We start from the raw sequence: 20,198 nt of genomic DNA on the forward strand, positions 1-20,198 counted from the left end.
TAAAACCAAATGGTTGGAAATATCACCGGTCACTTCTTCATGTTTTGTTGTATCTGTCATTTGTTTTGTGTTCATTTGTTTACAATAAGTAAGTTTGCCCGTCCATGCTTTGCGGTTGTTACACTGCTCAATGTATTATGTAACCTGCTATCAGAAAATGGTACTAAAAGCAAAAAATATACGGTGTTAGCCAAACGAAAAAATAAGCAAGAGTTGGTTGGAAAATTAAAGCATTATTAGGTTAATCCACCTAAATGCCAAACACAACTTAGGATGTGTCTCTTTTCATCCTTGTGATGATTGTATGTTCCTTGTGTTAATTAATGTAGTATATCCATATAACTCTAACCTACGCGTATTTGTATCTAACATTTTAAGTGACAAGTTGGGTATGTGGTCTGACCTTGGGATTGAAGAACTTGGTACTTTGCTTCTTAAGTCTGACAATTACTTGTATGTTCAAGCTTTCTGAAAATGAGCACTTGCCTATGTATCTTTTACCCGTGCCTATCCAGTTTTCTTGTCACTTGGTGGCTGTGGGTGGGCGTTGGGGCGCTACATTTGAAAAGTATGTGCGCCAAGCAACAGGCTAATGGCTGCCGCCGCCGGCCGATCTGGACGCAGCAGCCCAAATCCCAAACATGTCGGGCCGCCCCATAGCCCATCGCACCGGACCATCTCACCGTCCCGGCGAGCAAAGCTGCCACCGGAACAGTCGAAGGCTGCCACCTCAGAGTCTGCGCACACTCCCTGAGAAAGCGTGCTGCTCAGGGACATCGCACTCGCCACGGGAGGTGCGCGCCTAGCCGCTGCCATCCACCAAGGCAAGCTTTGCCCGTCGGCTTCCTCCAACAGCGGTGGGGCAGGAGAGGTTGAGGAAGGTACGGGAGGCGGCGGCTAGGCTACTGGGCCTTTGGGGAAGAAGCTCCCTACATTTGTGTTTTTTTCAGAATGGCTAATGAGCGTTCACAACCAAGCCATACAGACCCTATGCTCTGTCCCATCAATAATGACAGATGCACACCCTTGCTCCGAGATAAGTATTCAGCGACGTCTCAGCGTTGTATCAACTGCAAGTTGTTCTGTCTTTGCTTTCCATGAACAAGTACCGTAGTCGCTTCAGTTTTCCTTTCTTGTGCGTGCTCCTCGGTTATCTTGTTCTTGTTTGCCCGCTACCATATTATTCTTCACTTCCAACAGATACTATTACTAGTAGCTCGGTGATATTTTTAACAATCATCTCCTATCAAATTCTAGTATTGATTACCATTTTGCCGTCGGATCAATGTATTCACCTTGCCGGGCCTTTCTGCCATCGAAGCCAGGAAGCCCCATCCTCCTACGCACACCCATCAACATGCGTCCACCGCTGAGCCTCGGCTGCGCCACGTCGCTGAGACCTGCCGTCGCCGATGTGGTAGATGGAACATCTCTCCTACTTAAGTTCTCGCCAGCAAGCACCTACTCCATAACGATGCCCCCAAGAGGGATAATGGCCCCGAAGGCACCGCCATCAATCCATCATCCGACCTCGGTTACCCGGATCTATGGTTTCCCACGGAGCAGGCGAAACAAAGTGGCGACGAATGCAACTGATGATGCCTTCGACAAGGAGACGACGCCCAAGACACTGCCATCGTCGGTCATGACTCATGACCGAAGTCGAAGAGGTTTTCACTGGCAATCGCGCCACTCCGAAACAACAGTTGACCGGATCCATGCTGAGCTACACCGTGATACCACGCGTAGCCGCCGGAACACCGACAGGGAACCAACATTCCTCGCCAACCCGTGTACACGCCGTCGGCCAGCAATGGGCCATAGCGATGACGGATCTCGGTGTCTGGACCAGATCCACTGCACATGGCTACCAACCATCGCCAGGGAAGCACGCGAGCTCCCGTGGAAGACAGAGGCGAGTGTCGCCGCTGCACGGCTAGGAACGCCGCCCTGGCCGATGCACGCGCCCTCCCCTGGCCCCGCCCCAGTAGATCCAGTGGTCGCCGCCGCGTCCAATGCCCAGGCCCCTATGATGTTGTGCCTACTGCCAGTGTGGCCTATGCCAGCCGCACTGATGGAGGGGGAGTAAGCGATGGATTGCGGCTCTTGGTGGCGCTAGGGTTAGCCCCTGGCGCACCCCGGAGAGGCGGCAAGAGGGGATAGGCTTCTTGTTCTAAGAGGTCAGAGAGCTCCTGCGTCTGAAGGTCTGAAAGCCATAATATCTCGAAAATAACTCATGGTTCTAGCACGCAGATAGCTAACTTCCACGCACCCCTATTAATGGCTAGTTCTTTGGTGATATTCCAGTCCATCAGATGTCCCTTTACGGACTTCTTCCAGGTCAAGTTTGGTCTACCCCGACCTTTTTTGACATTATCAACACCCTGTAGCCATCCCCTAAGCATTGGACCTTCTTGAGGCTTGTGTTGTATATGCCCAAACCACTTCAGACGATGTTGGACAAGCTTCTCTTAAATTGATGGTACCCCAAATCTATCATATATATCATCATCCCAGATCCGATATTTCTTGTGTGGCTATACATCCATCCACTAGTGCAGAACCGGGCAATAGCACCGGTTCGTAAGGACCTTTAGTGCCGGTTCCATAACCGGCACTAAAGTGTGGGCACTAAAGCCCCCCCCCCCTCTTTAGTATCGGTTCAGCACGAACCGGTGCTAAAGGGCAACCACGTGGCACGAGCCAGCTCCGGGGGCCGGGAGCCCTTTAGTACCGGTTGGTAACACCAACCGGTACTAAAATGTTTGGGGGGTTTTTGGTTTTACGATTTTTTTTCATTTAATTTTGTGTTTTCCATTTTAATTCTTTTTCGTTTGCTGGTATTTTACGATACTACATATTGTACACGTTATGCATATATATATAAATAGAATTTCTAGTAGAACCAATCATATATATATCATCAATGTCTCACAAACCACCATATTAATTCACACATACACACATGTATAGCTATATATAATTTCTCCTACATATACGTGTTGCCTTCGGAGCCAGTGGCATTAGCCTAATTGGTGCCTTCGGAGCACGATGACAATTGGAAGTGGTTTCATGACCTGGTCGATGGGGGCGGTAGCGGGTAATAGTATTCTCCCTTCGGGTTTATGACCTGGTCGAACAAAAATCCCGCTATTTCCTCTTAAAATGCTTCTACGCGCTCCGTTTCTAGGAGCTTGTCCCGCACCTCTGTGAACTGTTAAGAAGGAGATCAATATGCATGTGTATTAGTTGTGTGACTAGATATCGATAATGGTGTAAAAATTGTGAATAGTGTTCTAACAAGCGTACCCATGCCTGTCTTTGAGATCTGCTCCTTTCGGACGCCATCATGCGAATGTTCTCGCAAACGCAGAATGCACACAGATCAGTCCCCTGCGCCTGCTTCAGGGCCTTTACAAGAATGGAATTTAATTTGATCAGATAATAATTAATCAAGCATGATAATTAAAGAGATGGCAGCTAGCTAGCTAGCTAGTACTACTTAATTACTTACCTTGGGTCGAAACCATTTCAGCTGTTTTTTCCATTCGCCTTTCGTGACGGTGATGAACCTTGCCCAAGCCCTGCCCGCCGACAAAGAAAATGAATAAAGGGGTTATTAAATAGTTCATATCATGAAATGACGAACTAAATAGGCCGAGATATATAGTTAATAATGATTGAAATTACCTGTTGACTATCCCAAACAAGATGTTATAGTCTTTATTTTGTTTGAGTAGTGAGTCCAGTATTTCAACTGTTCCGGCGTCAACTTTAATGATACACAAGATCCAGTGAAATCTGCATGCACACACGTTTGCATGTCTTAATTAAGCGGGCATATGTAAGCAAAAACATGTAGCTAGCTAGTAGGCAAAAACAGAGAATTTGTAGTACAAGAAAGTGTGACTCACTCGAAGTTGTAAGGAAGTAGTATATCTTCATTGTATTTGAAGCGCTTCAAGAACTCTAGCATGTTGTCCTCTACCTGCTTTTCATGATGCTTGTTTATTTTCCATGTGTATTCATTAACGGTGTTTGGGTCAATGAACCCAATGCCATAGCGTCCACCTTTTCTCATTTCATACATCTTCATCCTGCATAATACCACAGAAAAGAATATAGTGAGGATAATATTACAGGTAATGATTGATCAAAAGGATCACTACAGCTAGCTTGAGACTTAAATTACAGAAAGAAATCACTTACAGACAATAGCAACTGACGATAGATTTGTCGAGTGCGTCTTGATTGTATAACTGAAACAGTTCAGAATACTCAACGGTCACAGGTTTCTCATGGTAGTAATGATCCTTCTAGACTTGCACCATGAGGGACTCTCGATCGGATCTCTTGGTAATGTCCATGTACCATTGATGCAATTCATACATTCTCGTTGGGAGCTTCTTGACCTCTTCTGGCTTGACCAAAGGTTGGCCCCCGGCATATTTCCATTTTATTTCCTCCTCTGTAAGCACAGGTATGTCCTCGATCTCGAGGAGTTGTCCAACAGTGATGTTGAGAGTTTCAGCCTGCATTATATGCTCCTGGGTTATTACCACATCGCCCACCTCGGGAACGTAAACTGTTTGCCCATAATAATATTGGGCGCGCGTACTGTCACGTGTTGTTGGCGGAACAACAAGCGGTTCGATCGATTGCGCCGCCTGTTCTCCCAGCTGGGCAACGGATTTCCCGCATTTTTTGACAGCTGCTTGTTGTTTGCTCGAGCTCAAGCTCGCCTCCTTCTGTAGACGTTGTCGATGTAACTTCCTGATGTGGCGCTCATAGTCTGTGTCAACAGGCTTAGGAGCTGGTGGTTGAGCCATATGAATGAAGTGGTCAACTACTTCCACAGGCACTTTCTCCCTTGGCGGTGGTGGCGGTTTCGGTCCAAAATGGGCGTCAACTTCTGCCCGCACTATGGCATTGGTTTGCTCCTTGGTCCTGTCGTAAGCCCTCTCAGGAAGAGGAGTATTGAGGTTTGGACCATATTTATATCGCTTGCCTCCGCCTGTACTTCCTATACTATGACCTCGACTCATACCGCTGCGCACCATAGCTGCGGGGTGTCTCTTCTGCGATTGCTTAGGCAGCGGAGACGGCTGACGAGGCTGAGTTGGACGAGGAGGAGTGGCCTGAAGCTGTGCCGGACTTGGAGGAGGAGTGGCCTGAGGTTGTGCCGGACTTGGAGGAGGAGTGGACGTCTGACGCTGTGTCGGACTTGGAGGAGGAGTGGCCTGACACTTTGCCGGACTTGGAGGAGGAGGAGTGGCCTCACGCGTTGGTGGACTTGGAGGAGCGGGAGTCTGCTGAATCGGTGGCGGACTTTCGACGAGGAGTCGGGTGACGCGGTGTCGGTGGCCTTCGAAAGATGATGCAATCCTTTCTCCATAGGATGATACGATGTTTGGCCTCTCCGAGTGTGTGCTCCTCGTCACCTCCAGGAATGTCAAGCTCTAGCCCCGAATATTGGTCCACCACCTCATCAACCATGACACGAGTATAGCCTGCTGGAATCGGGTTGCAATGGAAGGTTGCATCGGGGGAATTTGTATAAGCAACCACGTCCGCCACCTTCAAGGATATGTTCTTAATTTTGAAGTGTAGCTCGCAGTTAGTGTTATCCGTGATGTCATCCACGGGGTATCTATCCAGCATTGCGTCAAACGGGGCGGAACCCACGCTGCTTCTCGGCATGGATGGGGCGGTGGTATCCAATGCTGGATCATCCGCTAGCTGCTGCAGCTGCTGAGACCCCCTTTGCTGGCTAAGTGAGTCGATCTGCTCCTGCTGCCGCTGGAATTTGACTGCCAAGTCCGCGTGCGCTGATTCTAGGCCTTGAAGGCGTTCATAGTCCAGCTTCCTCTTCTCCTCCTCCATCTTCCTCTACTTCTCCTCCGCAATCTTCCTTCTCGCACAGGTTCTGTAGTCGGCGTTCCAGTCCGAAAACCCCTCATACCACGGAATAGCGCCCTTGCCTCGTGTTCTTCCCGGGTGTTCAGGATTTCCCAGGGCACGCGTAAGCTCGTCATTCTCTCTGTTGGGCTGGAACACCCCCGTTCGAGCCTCTTCTATTGCAGCAAGTATATTATCGTCGGCTCCGTTCAGACATGCCTTCGTCGAAACTTTGCCTGTCTTCGGGTCCAACTCCCCCCATGCGCATAGAACCAACTCCTGCACCTGGGGGGCCAGCTCTTAGTAACCGGAGTGACACCTGCATCCTCCATCTCTTTCTCAGACTTATCCCACTTAGGCATTGCCACCGCGTAGCCACCTGGCCCCAGCTTATGGAACTTATCCTTTTTTTCGGCATTCTTCTTGTTTATTCTCGACCGTTCCTTAGCTAATTCTGAATCCTTGAATTTCACGAAATCGTCCCAATGAGCACTTTGATTCTCTAGTGTTCCCTCGAATACTGGAGTCTTCCTTCCATCCTTGATGTACTTGTCCCATACTTTGTTCTTGTGGTTCTTGAATGCAACCGCCATCTTCCTAAGAGCGGCGTCCTTGACTTTCTCCACATCTGCATCTGTGAAATGATCTGGTAGGGTGAAATGTTCCATGAGAGTATCCAAAGCAGTTTTTTTTGTCTGTCGTCGACAAAAGTAACATTTGGACGTGGCTTTGCTGGCTCTCTCCATTCTTGAAGGGAGATCGGAAGTTGGTCCTTCACAAGAACTCCGCACTGACGAACGAACTTGTCCGCAATCTTCTTAGGCGCTAATGGTTCGCCATTAGGTCTGATTGCCTCGATATTGTACTTTACGCCCTCCTTCAACTTTTTGTTCGGGCCTCGTTTCGTCCTGTTGTCTGAAGATTTGCTCGATCCAGATGGCTGAAAGAAGAAAGATCGATTCGTTAATATATCTTCAACTCATTTAAAACATGTGATGATCACCAGATGCCTGCTTATATAGATATATATACCTCGCCGGTCTTTGTTGTTTGAGGATCAACATGTTCTTCGTCATCGTCATAATCGTAGTTCATGACTTCATCAATTCGGTCGTCGTGATCGAATATCATATCACCCTCTCCGGTGTTGTTTAGAAATTCGGAGCCGTCATAATCTTCTTCATTCTGATCATCATCTGGCCCGCGTATCATATCGAACATGGTCTGTTCTCCCTCTTTGTCGGTATTGTCCGCCATAGCTTTTATTTAACTAATCCAAAAGAAATATAAAACAATTTAGTATTCAAATTACATCGTCTCGAATAATAGATATAATCTCGAATACATCGTCTCGAATAATAGATATAATCTCGAATACATCGTCTCGAATAATATATAATATTGAATAGTACATCACTGACTAGGTAGCTAATTAAAGATCGAATACTACAGAAGAATCTAGGACACTGGCGATTCCTGCGGCGCGGGCGGTGGACACCCAAAGAAAAGGAACCCTCACAGGATCATAGCTGAAGTGAGATCCCTGAAGAAACTGCCAGGTATTGGAGAACCTGCCGCCCTCTAACGCAACCATGTAGCGATGGACGTGCTCGTCCTCCTCCCTGACACGGCGACGTACCACCTCCGGCGGGGCCGGCTGTTGGGTTTCGTAGTAATTTCAAAAAAATTCCTATGCACACGCAAGATCATGTGATGCATAGCAACGAGAGGGGAGAGTGTTGTCTACGTACCCAACGCAGACCGACTGCGGAAGCGCTTACACGACGTAGAGGAAGTAGTCGTACGTCTTCACGATCCAACCGATCAAGCACCGAAACTACGGCACCTCCGAGTTCGAGCACACGTTCAGCTCGATGACGATCCCCGGACTCCGATCCAGCAAAGTGTCGGGGAAGAGTTCCGTCAGCACGACGGCGTGGTGACGATCTTGATGTACTACAGCAGCAGGGCTTCGCCTAAACTCCGCTACAGTATTATCGAGGAATATGGTGGCTGGGGGCACCGCACACGGCTAAGGAATAGATCACGTGGATCAACTTGTGTGTTTCTGGGGTGCCTCTGCCTCAGTATATAAAGGAGCCAAGGGGGAGGGGGCGCCGGCCAGGAGGAGGGCACAGGAGGAGTCCTACTCCTTCCGGGAGTAGGACTCCCCCCCCCCAATCCTAGTTGGACTAGGATTCCCCGAGGGGGAAAGAGGGAGAGGGGGGCCGCCCACCTCTCCTAGTCCTAATAGGACTAGGGGAGGGGGGAGGCGCGCAGCCACCTTGGGCTGCCCCTTTCTTCTTTCCACTAAAGCCCATTAAGGCCCATATGGCTCCCGGGGGGTTCCGGTAACCTCCCGGTACTCCGGTAAAATCCCGATTTCACCCGGAACACTTCCGATATCCAAACATAGGCTTCCAATATATCAATCTTTACGTCTCGACCATTCCGAGACTCCTCGTCATGTCCGTGATCACATCCGGGACTCCGAACAACCTTTGGTACATCAAAATGCATAAACTCATAATATAACTGTCATCGTAACCTTAAGCGTGCGGACCCTACGGGTTCGAGAACAATGTAGACATGACCGAGACTCGTCTCCGGTCAATAACCAATAGCGGGACCTGGATGCCCATATTGGCTCCTACATATTCTATGAAGATCTTTATCGGTCAGACCGCATAACAACATACGTTGTTCCCTTTGTCATCGGTATGTTACTTGCCCGAGATTCGATCGTCGGTATCCAATACCTAGTTCAATCTCGTTACCGGCAAGTCTCTTTACTCATTCCGTAATACATCATCTCACAACTAACATATTAGTTGTAATGCTTGCAAGGCTTATGTGATGTGCATTACCGAGAGGGCCCAGAGATACCTCTCCGACAATCGGAGTGACAAATCCTAATCTCGGAATACGCCAACCCAACATGTACCTTCGGAGACACCTGTAATGCTCCTTTATAATCACCCAGTTACGTTGTGACGTTTGGTAGCACCCAAAGTGTTCCTCCGGCAAACGGGAGTTGCATAATCTCATAGTTATAGGAACATGTATAAGTCATGAAGAAAGCAATAGCAACATACTAAACGATCGGGTGCTAAGCTAATGGAATGGGTCATGTCAATCAGATCATTCAACCAATGATGTGACCTCGTTAATCAAATAACAACTTATTGTTCATGGTCAGAAAACATAACCATCTTTGATTAACGAGCTAGTCAAGTAGAGGCATACTAGTGACACTTTGTTTGTCTATGTATTCACACATGCATTATGTTTCCGGTTAATACAATTCTAGCATGAATAATAAACATTTATCATGATTATAAGGAAATAAATAATAACTTTATTATTGCCTCTAGGGCATATTTCCTTCACGTAGTGCACCTTTATAGTCACCCAGTTACGTTGTGACGTTTGGCACACCCAAAGTATTCCTACGGTATCCGGGAGTTGCACAATCTCATGGTCTAAGGAAATGATACTTGACATTAAAAAAGCTTTAGCAAATGAATTACACGATCTTTGTGCTAGGCTTAGGATTGGGTCTTGTCCATCACATCATTCTCCTAATGATGTGATCCCGTTATCAACGACATCCAATGTCCATGGTTAGGAAACCGTAACCATCTATTGATCAACGAGCTAGTCAACTAGAGGCTTACTAGGGACACGGTGTTGTCTATGTATCCACACATGTATCTGAGTTTCCTATCAATACAATTCTAGCATGGATAATAAACGATTATCATGAACAAGGAAATATAATAATAATCAATTTATTATTGCCTCTAGGGCCTATTTCCAACAGTTACCACAGACCTACGGGTCCATAGCTAGTAGCTAGATGGCTTCTTCTCTCTCTATGATCTTCAAAACCACGTTCTCCTCGATGTTCTTGGAGTTCTATCCGATGCAATATTCTTTTGCGGTGTGTTTGTCGAGATCCAATGAATTGTGAATTTATGATCAGATTATCTATGTATATTATTTGAGTCTTTTCTGAATTCTTATATGCATGATCAAATATATTTGTATTTCTCTTCAAACTATCCGTTTAGTTTGGTTAACTAGATTGGTTCTTCTTGCAATGCGAGAGGTGCTTAGTTTTGGGTTCAGTCTTGCGGTGTCCCCACCCAGTGACATAGTAGGGGTAGCGAGGCATGTATTGTATTGTTGCCATCAAGGGTAAACAGATGGGGTTTTCATCATATTGCTTGAGTTTATCCCTCTACATCATGTCATCTTACTTAAGGCGTTACTCCGTTTCTATGAACTTAATACTCTAGATGCATGCTGAATAGCGGTCGATGTGGAGTAATATTAGTAGATGCATGCAGGAGTCGATCTACTTGACACGGACGTGATGCCTGTATTCGTGATCATTGCCTTGGATATCTTCATAACTTTGTGTTTTTCTATCAATTGCTCGACAGTAATTTGTTCACCCACCATATTATTTTCTTTCAAGAGAGAAGCCCCTAGTGAAACCTATGGCCCCCAGGTCTATTTTCCATCATATATTTTCAGATCTATAAAAAAATACCTTGCTGCAATTTATTTGTTTTTACTTTGTTTTACGTTTTAGTAATATTTTATATGTATCTTATCGCAGGTTCTTATCGCAAGCACATATGACTATATACGGAATACATGTCTACATTATATTGATGAATTGGAGCTAGTTCTTAGTCGCCCAAGATTATGACTATTACATGATGAATATTATCCAAACTAATTATCCATCACTGATCCAATGCCTACGATCTTTGCATATTGATCTTGCTAAGTTACTATTGTTATTGCTACTGCTGTTACAATCACTATAAAACTGATGCTGTTACTATTATCATTACTATTGCATGATATTGTTACCACTTCTATCAAAGTATCATATTACTCTGCTATTGATCACTTTGCTGTAGATATTTAGTTCTCCAGGTGTGGTTGAATAGACGATTCAAGTGCTAATACTTGCAAATATTCTTTGGCTCCCCTTGTGTCAAATCAATAAATTTGGTTTGAATAGTCTATCCTAAAAAACGGTTGCGATCCCCTTTACTTATGGGTTACCAGGGTACGCGATGGCAAAAGGCTATGGCACCACCTGACAACCACCGGGCATGGACGAAGCAGCCCGGCAGGATGCGACCAACGCACACACCGAGCAAGGCACTCGCGCTTGCCTGACGTATTTTGGGATGTGAGGCCGGCCTTTCGGCACTAGCATAGTCCGACAACCCACCTAATAGAACACAAGCAAAAGAAACACAATGTTCACACTGCGTTTCTATCAATGACCATAAACTAACACGAATATAAGATAATTGACAACTTACTAGCGTACCAGGTCTGGAGCAGATAATTATTGCACTCTTCCTTCATTGGCCAGCCATGCCAGCCCAATAGTCGGGTCAATGGAAAGGCTGACCTCACCCCACAGGACAAGTGACCCAAACCATTGGAACTACGGACTTCTACTCAGAACAACACTGTATTAAAATCCGTTTGCTAAAAACACTAAAAGGATGATTAACCGCATTTTGACATGAAAATTGATAGTGGTCCTTATTTTAATGCTGATGTGGCACTGAATCTTTACACTGTTCATTGCTTTGTTTTATATACTAGTAAAAGGGCCCGTGCGTTGCAATGGCAAAAAAAATCATAGTCTTCATTGGCCATAGCCACATTTTGCTGCATCACCCAGATACACTATCATTCTCAATTTTGTGAAATCCTGAACAATTTTTTAAATGATAAACATTTTTTAGACTCATGCACATATTTGAAATCGTAAAAAAAAAAATTCTGACACTTTTTGAACAATGTTACTGAAATTGAACAAGCAAACATATTTGTACAAAATCACAAACATTTTTTAAATCCACAAAAATTTGATGATTTATGAAACATTTTATTTCAAAAATCTTATTTTGATTTATTTTAGATACTTTTTTGAATTATCAAATTATTTAAAGTAAAAACCCAAAAAAAATAAAAAAAATAAAAAACCAGGCCCCCTATATGGGCAAGCCTAAATGGCACTGCGTCTTCTCGCGGCGCGCAGAGCGCAGTATAGGAGGTACCTACTGCATGGGCCGGCTAGACCGGGATTCCCTGTGTGTAACGTATTTTTATCAGTGACATCGGTGGGGGGGCAATTTCGGTGAAATACCGTCAAAAGCTATAGCCCCTTTATTATTAAGTAGAGAAGAGATTTTGTAAAATTCGAATCTAATGCGTGAGGTACGCTCCAATTTTCAAAACATTTGATTTTGTAAAATTCAAAAAATTCCAAAAAAAATTGGGTGGTAGACAATTTGATGCGTGAGGTGCGTTCCAATTTTCAAAACATTTGGACTTCCGTGCAGCTCTCAGAAAAAAAGACAATGTAAAATTCAAAAAATTCCAAAAAAAATTGGGTGGTAGACAATTTGATGCGTGAGGTACGCTCCAATTTTCAAAACATTAGGACTTCTGTGCAGCTCTCAGAAAAAAAAGACAAATCAGAGGTCTGTAAAAATATGCACTGTTCATATAATGTTCTGGTCTGATTTGTCTTTTTTGCTGAGAGCTGCACGGAAGTCCAAATGTTTTGAAAATTGGAGAGTACCTCACGCATCAAATTGTTTACCATCCAAATTTTTTTTGAAATTATTTGAATTTTTCTGAATTTTTTACGATTTTTTTTCGACCGGGTGCAGATGCACCCGGGCACCGAAACGCCGCTCTCAGAGATTTTTCACTAATAACAAAAAGATCCTTTTGTTTTCAGGAAAGCCCTTCACACACGGAGAAGAAAAGCAATCTGATCCTCTTCTTCTCCATGCCGGTCGAGCAACAGCCGACCCCGCCATCGTCCTGGTGCGCCGCCACGCCTCCTCCGTTTGAACTCATGCTCTGCTGCAGCTCCTCCCCGTGCTTCTCCTGCCGCAGTTTGTCATCGCAGCACCGTACCGGGACCCATGGCCACCGCACCCTGCCGTCACCAACACCCGCGACGAAGGGCATGTCGTGGCTGGAGCTACCCGAGGAGCAGCATGCAGGGAGTCGAGGATTCGCGGCTGCGTGCGTTCGCCCGCCGGCCACATTCGACCGCTGCATGACTGCATGAAATAGCAGTAGTGGCGGAGATCAACGCGGTGGCGACGCTTCACTGGAGGCAAGGAAGATGACCGACGGTGTGCGCTTATGCTGCCACACCCCAGGTCGATTCCTTCTGCGGAGAGTCTCATCTCGGGGAGGCGATGCTGTGGACAAGCTGGGTTCGCTCAGGGTGGTTGTTGGTCACGAAGACAACGCACCTCGGGGAGGTGATGCAGCGAGCCGGTGACGGTGATTCCGCCGGCTGAACAAAAATACTACTCTTTTCGTCCCATAATATAGGACGCTTTTTGACACTAGTGTAGTGTCAAAAAATGGCTTACATTGTGGAAAGAAGGGAGAATAATCTATGTGCTATAGAGTGAACATGATTCAGAAAACAAAAAATGTTAAGGAAATTCGAGACACGTCCTGTTTGAATTGCTGTGGCATTCAACAGCACTTGGTACGGTAGACTCATGTGAAGTACTGTAGCGTGATATTTTCTGGTTCTAATTCCTAGGTTTCTTTTCCTTGTTTTCATTCTGTTTAACATGAAAAATATTAATTTTAAAATTGCATATTTTGAAAACTATGAAGAATTTTTTAGTTTTGGGAACAATATTTTAAAATTCTGAACATATTCTGAAATTTTCTTTTCAAAATTGCTACACTTCTTTTTAGTTTTTTTAATATAGAAAGCAGAAAATTGAAAACCTGGTAAAGGAAACAACTGAACAAAATGAAAGATGGCTTGGGCTGGATGCTTTGCCCTTCCATCAACTCCACATCGAAGTTCCACAACACCGAGGCAACGACGATCTCACTACTAGGAAAAAGACTATAGATGATATGGCCACTAATGGCGCACCAACACATGGTGCACCACAGCAGTGGAGCACCATGTGTCGGTGCGCCATTAGTGTGATAGACATTAATGGCACACTACACCCACGGTGCGCCACTACTAACATATTTTTTTTAATTTTTTCAAAAATTCTAATGGCGCACCAGGGCACAGTGTGCCATTACTAGTTTTAACTAGTAATGTCGCACCACTCACCTCATGCGCCACTACTATCATTTTTTTTGCAAAACTACTATCATTTTTATTTTTCGAACTCATGAATATTTTTAAATTTAATTCATGGGCAATTTTTGAATTCATGAAAAAAATTTCATATTTGATGATATTTTTTCATATTCAATATGAGAAAATATTGAATATTCATGAGGACACTCGATCTCGATCCCCCTCCATCTCGATCGCTATCCCGCCTCGCCACCGAGCACCCCCCGCACCCTCCCCCGCTCCACCGCCGCCGACGACCCCCTGCACCCTCCCCCGCTCCACCGCCGCCGACGACCCACCGCACCCTCCCCCGCTCCACCATCACAAATGAATGCAACTAAAAATCCAAAAAAAAATTGATTATATTTTCAAATAACAAATTTGATGATATTTTCAAATAAAAAAATTGATGATATTTTTTTATATTAATAAATATTTTCAAATAACAAATTTGATGATATTTTTTAAAGATTTATTACTGTTTTTATAAAAATTTATTACTGTTTCATATTAATATTCATTTTCTAAAAAATTATTAGATGCAACAAAAAATAATAATAATAAAATTATTTATGGCGCACCGCTGGCTGGTGCGCCATTGCTATCTAAAAAAAGATTACTTATGGCGCATCGCTCGAGGGTGCGCCATTGCTATAAAAAACATACTAATGGCGCACCGCCAGGGAGTGCGCCATTAGTAATCTTCCCCCTAGCTAATTCGCTCGATCCCTTCGTCCCTCCCTCGCCAGATCCACTTCCCCCCCTCGCTCCACACCCGCTCCGACGACCCCCGCGCCCCGCCTCGCCGTCTCGGTCCTCGCCGCCGACCCACTATGCCGCCGCCCGGTCTCCTCCGCCCGTAAGCCCCCCTCCTCCTCCGCCCGTCCATCGCCTTCAGCCTCCTGCCCCTAACTGACTCGACTCCCCTGGCCTCCGCATAGAGCACGGGGCCCGCTGCTAGCCGCCATCGCCGTCGTCCTGCCTGATCTGAGGCGCGATTGGGAGGAGAAGGGGACGCACCCTCGTCCTCAGCCCGCCATCGACGCACCCTCGTCCCCAGCCCGCCATCGACGCACCCTCGTCCTCCACTCCTCCACGGTGAGCCATCCTTTCTCTTCCAACTCCCTGTTCTGAATTTGTACTACCAAGTATGAATTTGTACTGCCAAGTCTGAAATTTTCATCGTTATTCTTAAGTCTGAAGTTAGCTGAACACTTAACTGAAACATTTCTGTCAAAGTAAAGCAAGCAAACACTTAACTGAATTTGCAATGACAGGCTCTTTCACCAATGTGAAAAAATGAGGGTAAGAACTAACAATGTGCATAACTGAATTTTTGTTCTAACACCAAGATCTCCTACTCCTGATCAATTGAACGAAACCCACTGTTGACTGTACCAATTGAACAAAGCTTCAGGGTACATTATGTTAAAGATTTCCTACTTTAGTGAATTTTAGGAAGAGCACTTAAAAAATTTAGTCAACATTGATTTCCTACTTTAGTGATTTTTAGGTTTATGCTGATTCAGCAAATCCATGTGGCCTACTGAAAATTTAGAACTTGTGATCAGGAGATGTTTGGGAAAAAGGAGTGTAGGTACTGTTCTTGTGTTGGGATAATTTTGTAGATTTTTAGGAGCTAGGGGAAATAGGGTTGTAGTTGTAAACTGAAAATGGATCAGAATGGAAACGTGGGTGTTTCTCTCAAAAATTTCAAAAGAGTAGGATGGGTCTTTGTTCAAAAATGATTTGTAGGAATTATAGGGTCTCCCAAAAAATTTGTGGCAATTTTATAAAAATTATTTGAATTAGTTTTAGTGCAACAGAGGCAACTTAGAGTTTGAAAATGGCATTAAAGGAATTTGTTTTGGGGGTAAATTCTATTATGAAATAATTCCTACTGTTATTTAAAATATAAATGAAATGATTTGGAACGCCAAGCAAGAGTTACGTTTCAAGTTGCTGAACCTTTTCATATAAGCTTGCAGAAGATTTAATTGATCATACAGAAAATGAAAAAAGAAGGTCATACCGATCCTAGTTGGTATTATTTTTCATGGCTAGAAGATATATTGTTGTACCCCGAGTGAAGGGAAGGAGTTTGCTGGGTTTTGTCTCCGACCATCATGTCGTGATGATTTTGCAGGTACCCCGAGAGGCCCTTGAGTTTGCCGGAATGTCAATTAACTTCCGTTCTGGCAAATTCGGGTACTCCATATGTCCTATTTTCAGGAAAGGTCATGCTGAAATTTTTCGTGAATTTTAGCATGACTTTGCTAAAAATAGGACATATGGGGTACTTGTGACAAATGCATGGGCCGGGGTATCTTAGTACTTAATTAAGTAGGATCAACTGCCTCTTGTGTTATACATATAGAAGTGTGATATCAACTCATAGTTATTACTAATGTCAGTTGCTCATCATCGATAAACCCTAATCTAGAAGAGGAACCACTCATCCTAACCATTTGCTCTCAAAATTACCACTTTACTTCTTACTACTGAAAATCTTAGACCATCTCCATTCACCAATTGCTCAAACCAGTTCGAAGGGCGTGTTTTCACCACACTGTGGATTATCTTATTGGACCCAATAGAGATGATGTAGTTTTGAATTATGAACGTAGGAAATGTCGTCATCAGACGACAAAAGTCTCCCGGGGGAGTGCGGCTGGTGCCACGATGATCGAGGTCTGTGCAACAGGCCTCACCTGGACAATGATCGGCGCTTCAGCATTAAGCTCGAGGAGACCTTCGAAGTTGAAACGGTACGCAACGACGACAATTGTTTTTTTCATAATTAAGCATGACTTCAACTATTTCAACGTGTAATTTTTCATCTTTTACAATTCAAGTATAGCTTATCCCATGCCTTGCAAGACGCTATGTCTTGGAGAGGATGGATTTTGAAGACCATAAAAATTATGAAACAAAGAAAATTCACCTAAGGACTCATCATGATGTGGATTTTGAAGTAAATCTGTATAATTCTGGGAGCGTAACCCATTTTGGTTGTAAAAATTGGGAAGCATTTTGCAATATGTATGGTTTTGATGAGGGTATGCTTGTCACCATGGATCTTGGTGATCCTGACATCGACCAAGACAATATGGACATTTGGGTCCTTGTTGATACGCCTCTAGCTCTACCGCTATGTGAGTTTCAAAATAGTTAATTATTAACTAATTTATATTGTTCATTTCAAAATAGTTGACAGCTTATTTCCATTGACAACTTATTTTGATTGTTCAAACAATGTGCGGAACATGGTAGACAAAACCCACTACACCGATGGCTCCGAGTTAACTTATCAGGAGAAAAATCATTTGGTCGGATTTTGTACTGATCTTGAGAATTACAATATCTATTGTAAAACTCCTCAACATTATGGTCAATACGTGCCACTAGTGCACGTGTTGAACTACGGTAACTACCATGGAGATACCCTGGTATGATTTTCTACTATTACAACATTCGTGCATCTTTTGCATACTTCTAAAACTAGTACATCATTGCTAACTATGTAGTTATTACTATGTTTTTCAACAAAGAATCCCAGAGGATTGTGTGCCTCATTTGATGTATCAGAATGACAGCCTTCATGTTTTGAACATATATCCAGGTCATCCTACGAATCTCAACTGTCCATACCGAATTTCTAAAAGAATTGGAGACATGAAAATCAAAGAATGGAAAAAATGTATGGACAGTCGTAAGCAGGTTCATGGAAGCAAAAGGAAGTGAAGCGCAAGAATTGGAGACAAGATGATCTCCATTCTTCATAATGGAGAGTCAGGGTCTATATTGTTTATGCTATTTTACCTTAAATAGGGTATTTAGGTCCTGCCTAATACTGATGATCATGTGCTAAGAACAATTAAGTAGGGTTGGTTCGATGACTATTAAGATGATGATCGTATGACTTGTTATTAATAATGAGTAGAAGTTGTGTGATGATGATTAGTAGGACTTGTTAGGATTAGTATTAGTTTCGACAAACTCGCTACTCGCGGTCTCGAGACTTGTAATGTTCTATCTTTGTTCGGTCTTTTGAATTCGGAGACTAATATGATGAATTGTATTCGGAGACTAATCTTCTATTGTATTCGATGAATCTGCTGTTGTTGTGTGGTGTTGTCTATATTCTGTCCAGTAATATATTTTGTAACTTGTGCAAATATCAGAAAAGAAAAAAAATCCCTACTATTCATACTAGTGGCGCACCACCACATAGTGCGCCATTAGTAAGCCAGAGCACACTAATGGCGCGTCATCCACTAGTGCGCCATTAGTATGCCAAAGCACATGGGTAAATATGGCCCCCTGGGAGGCATACTAATGGCGCACCGTGGGCTATACTAATGGCGCACTGCATGGTGCCCCATTAGTATACCAGATACTAATGGCGCACCAGTGGTGCGCCATTAGTAAGAAATTCTAATGGCGTGGTGCTAGTGGCGCACCTGTAGTGCGCCATTAGTAGGCAAAACAAGTGCGCCACTAGTAGGCCTTTTCCTAGTAGTGTCTTCATCTGCATAACTGCAATTTCCTTCCAAGGTATATCCTTGGGCCCGAGTTGAAGGCCAAGAACTTGTGAGATGGTACATACATCAGATTGTTGTCATCTTCCGAGAGCCACCTATCTGGGTTATAGTCGTGATAGTCATTACCCCACACACCCTCCATTCTCCCGAGGGAGTAGAGAGAAATAAGGATGGTGTCACCGGTGCGCACCTCATGGCCACTCGGCATAATATCATCGGTGGCCACCGTCTTGCGCTCGAAAGGTGCCGGTGGGTACAACCTAAGAGTTTCGTACAAGATGGCTCTTAGGTAGACTAGAGATTTGGTTTCGTTCGGCTCAAAGATCATCATGGTGTCCACACCGGATGCTACTTTGCATGATGCAATGGGTGAGAGTTCACTCCGGATGTTTGACACAATGTTTGGATTCTAGGCGAGGTTGTAGAAAATCCATGTCGGGGTCTTCCAATTGTGTTGATCTTGTCCCTCATCATTACCAACATGACATGTGTTGATCTTCCTCTCCATCATCTCCTTCTTCCTCCTCTCCATCATCTCCATGAGGAACCTTCCGTAGTACTATGTTCGCTGTGCAGAGCTTTCTTTCGGGGCCGATGTTTAGCCACTTCATTAATTTACAACAAGAAGCTGGCATCATGTGCCGGAAAAATCCCACCTCCATGACTATGTCTAGAGCGACCACGACGGCCATGGGTGGTTTCTCTAATGATAGGATGCCAGGATCCACGTCAAAGAGAGACATAGTAGCTAGGTCAAACATAAACCTCAACATCAGTTCTTGCACGTCAAAAGGAGTGCCGATGCTAGACATGTAGGCGAGCAATCGGAGGAGGATGGTCTCCACCTTGTTGCGACAGCAGGCCTCTGTACTGGCAATGATCCGTGGGTTGCTGAGCACACTCTTCAATTTCCCATGCTGGGTGGCAGCGTCTTCACCATCGATGGTGAAGAGGCTGCCACCCATGACGTCGAAAATAGCGGCGAAATCAGCACCCTTGGGGAAGTTGCTATAGTTGGCCGTGAAGATTTGTCGGACATTAGCAGGGTCGCACGTGATGAAGAACCGTATCCCAGTCCCAGGTGGGCCGTGCGCCCTGAAGTTGTGGCCTAATCCGGCGAGGACCATGATGAGATAGTCATGCAAGTTGTGGACATTGACCATGAAGGAAGGGAACATGTGCAATACGAGCCAGTTTGTGGGAAGCACCGATGTGTTCTTAGATCTACCGCTAGCTTTGAGACACAAGAATAGGGGAACAAGTAGCACAAGTAGCATGGAAATGAACATAATTGACATTGTTGGCAGTAGTGTGTGATATGCTACTACCTATATTTATCCTTTATAATGGACGTGGCTATGGCTTCATATACAGACAAGTTCCCTCGATGATATCCCAGTCTATTGGTACTAATAGTGTCAACATAACTACACTTCATTGGGCTCAAAAGCAGGTAGCAGTTGGCAGATTTTGTGATAAGAAGATTTGGCAAGTTGGTAGTGCAGTACTTGATAAGTTTCATTCAAGATTAGATCAATCCTAAGTTCCTAACCTAGCTCTTCACTCCTTTCCTTGTGATTCCTGTT

General features: G+C 44.5%; 1 pseudogene; it reads right to left on the reverse strand.

Moving 5' to 3' along the window:
- Positions 1-12,684: 12,684 nt before the first annotated feature.
- Positions 12,685-19,910, reverse strand: LOC125534715 (annotated as a pseudogene).
- Between the last annotated feature and the right edge of the window lie 288 nt (positions 19,911-20,198).

The sequence above is a fragment of the Triticum urartu genome, chromosome 2, assembly GCF_003073215.2.
Source record: "Triticum urartu cultivar G1812 chromosome 2, Tu2.1, whole genome shotgun sequence".
NCBI lineage: Eukaryota > Viridiplantae > Streptophyta > Magnoliopsida > Poales > Poaceae > Triticum > Triticum urartu.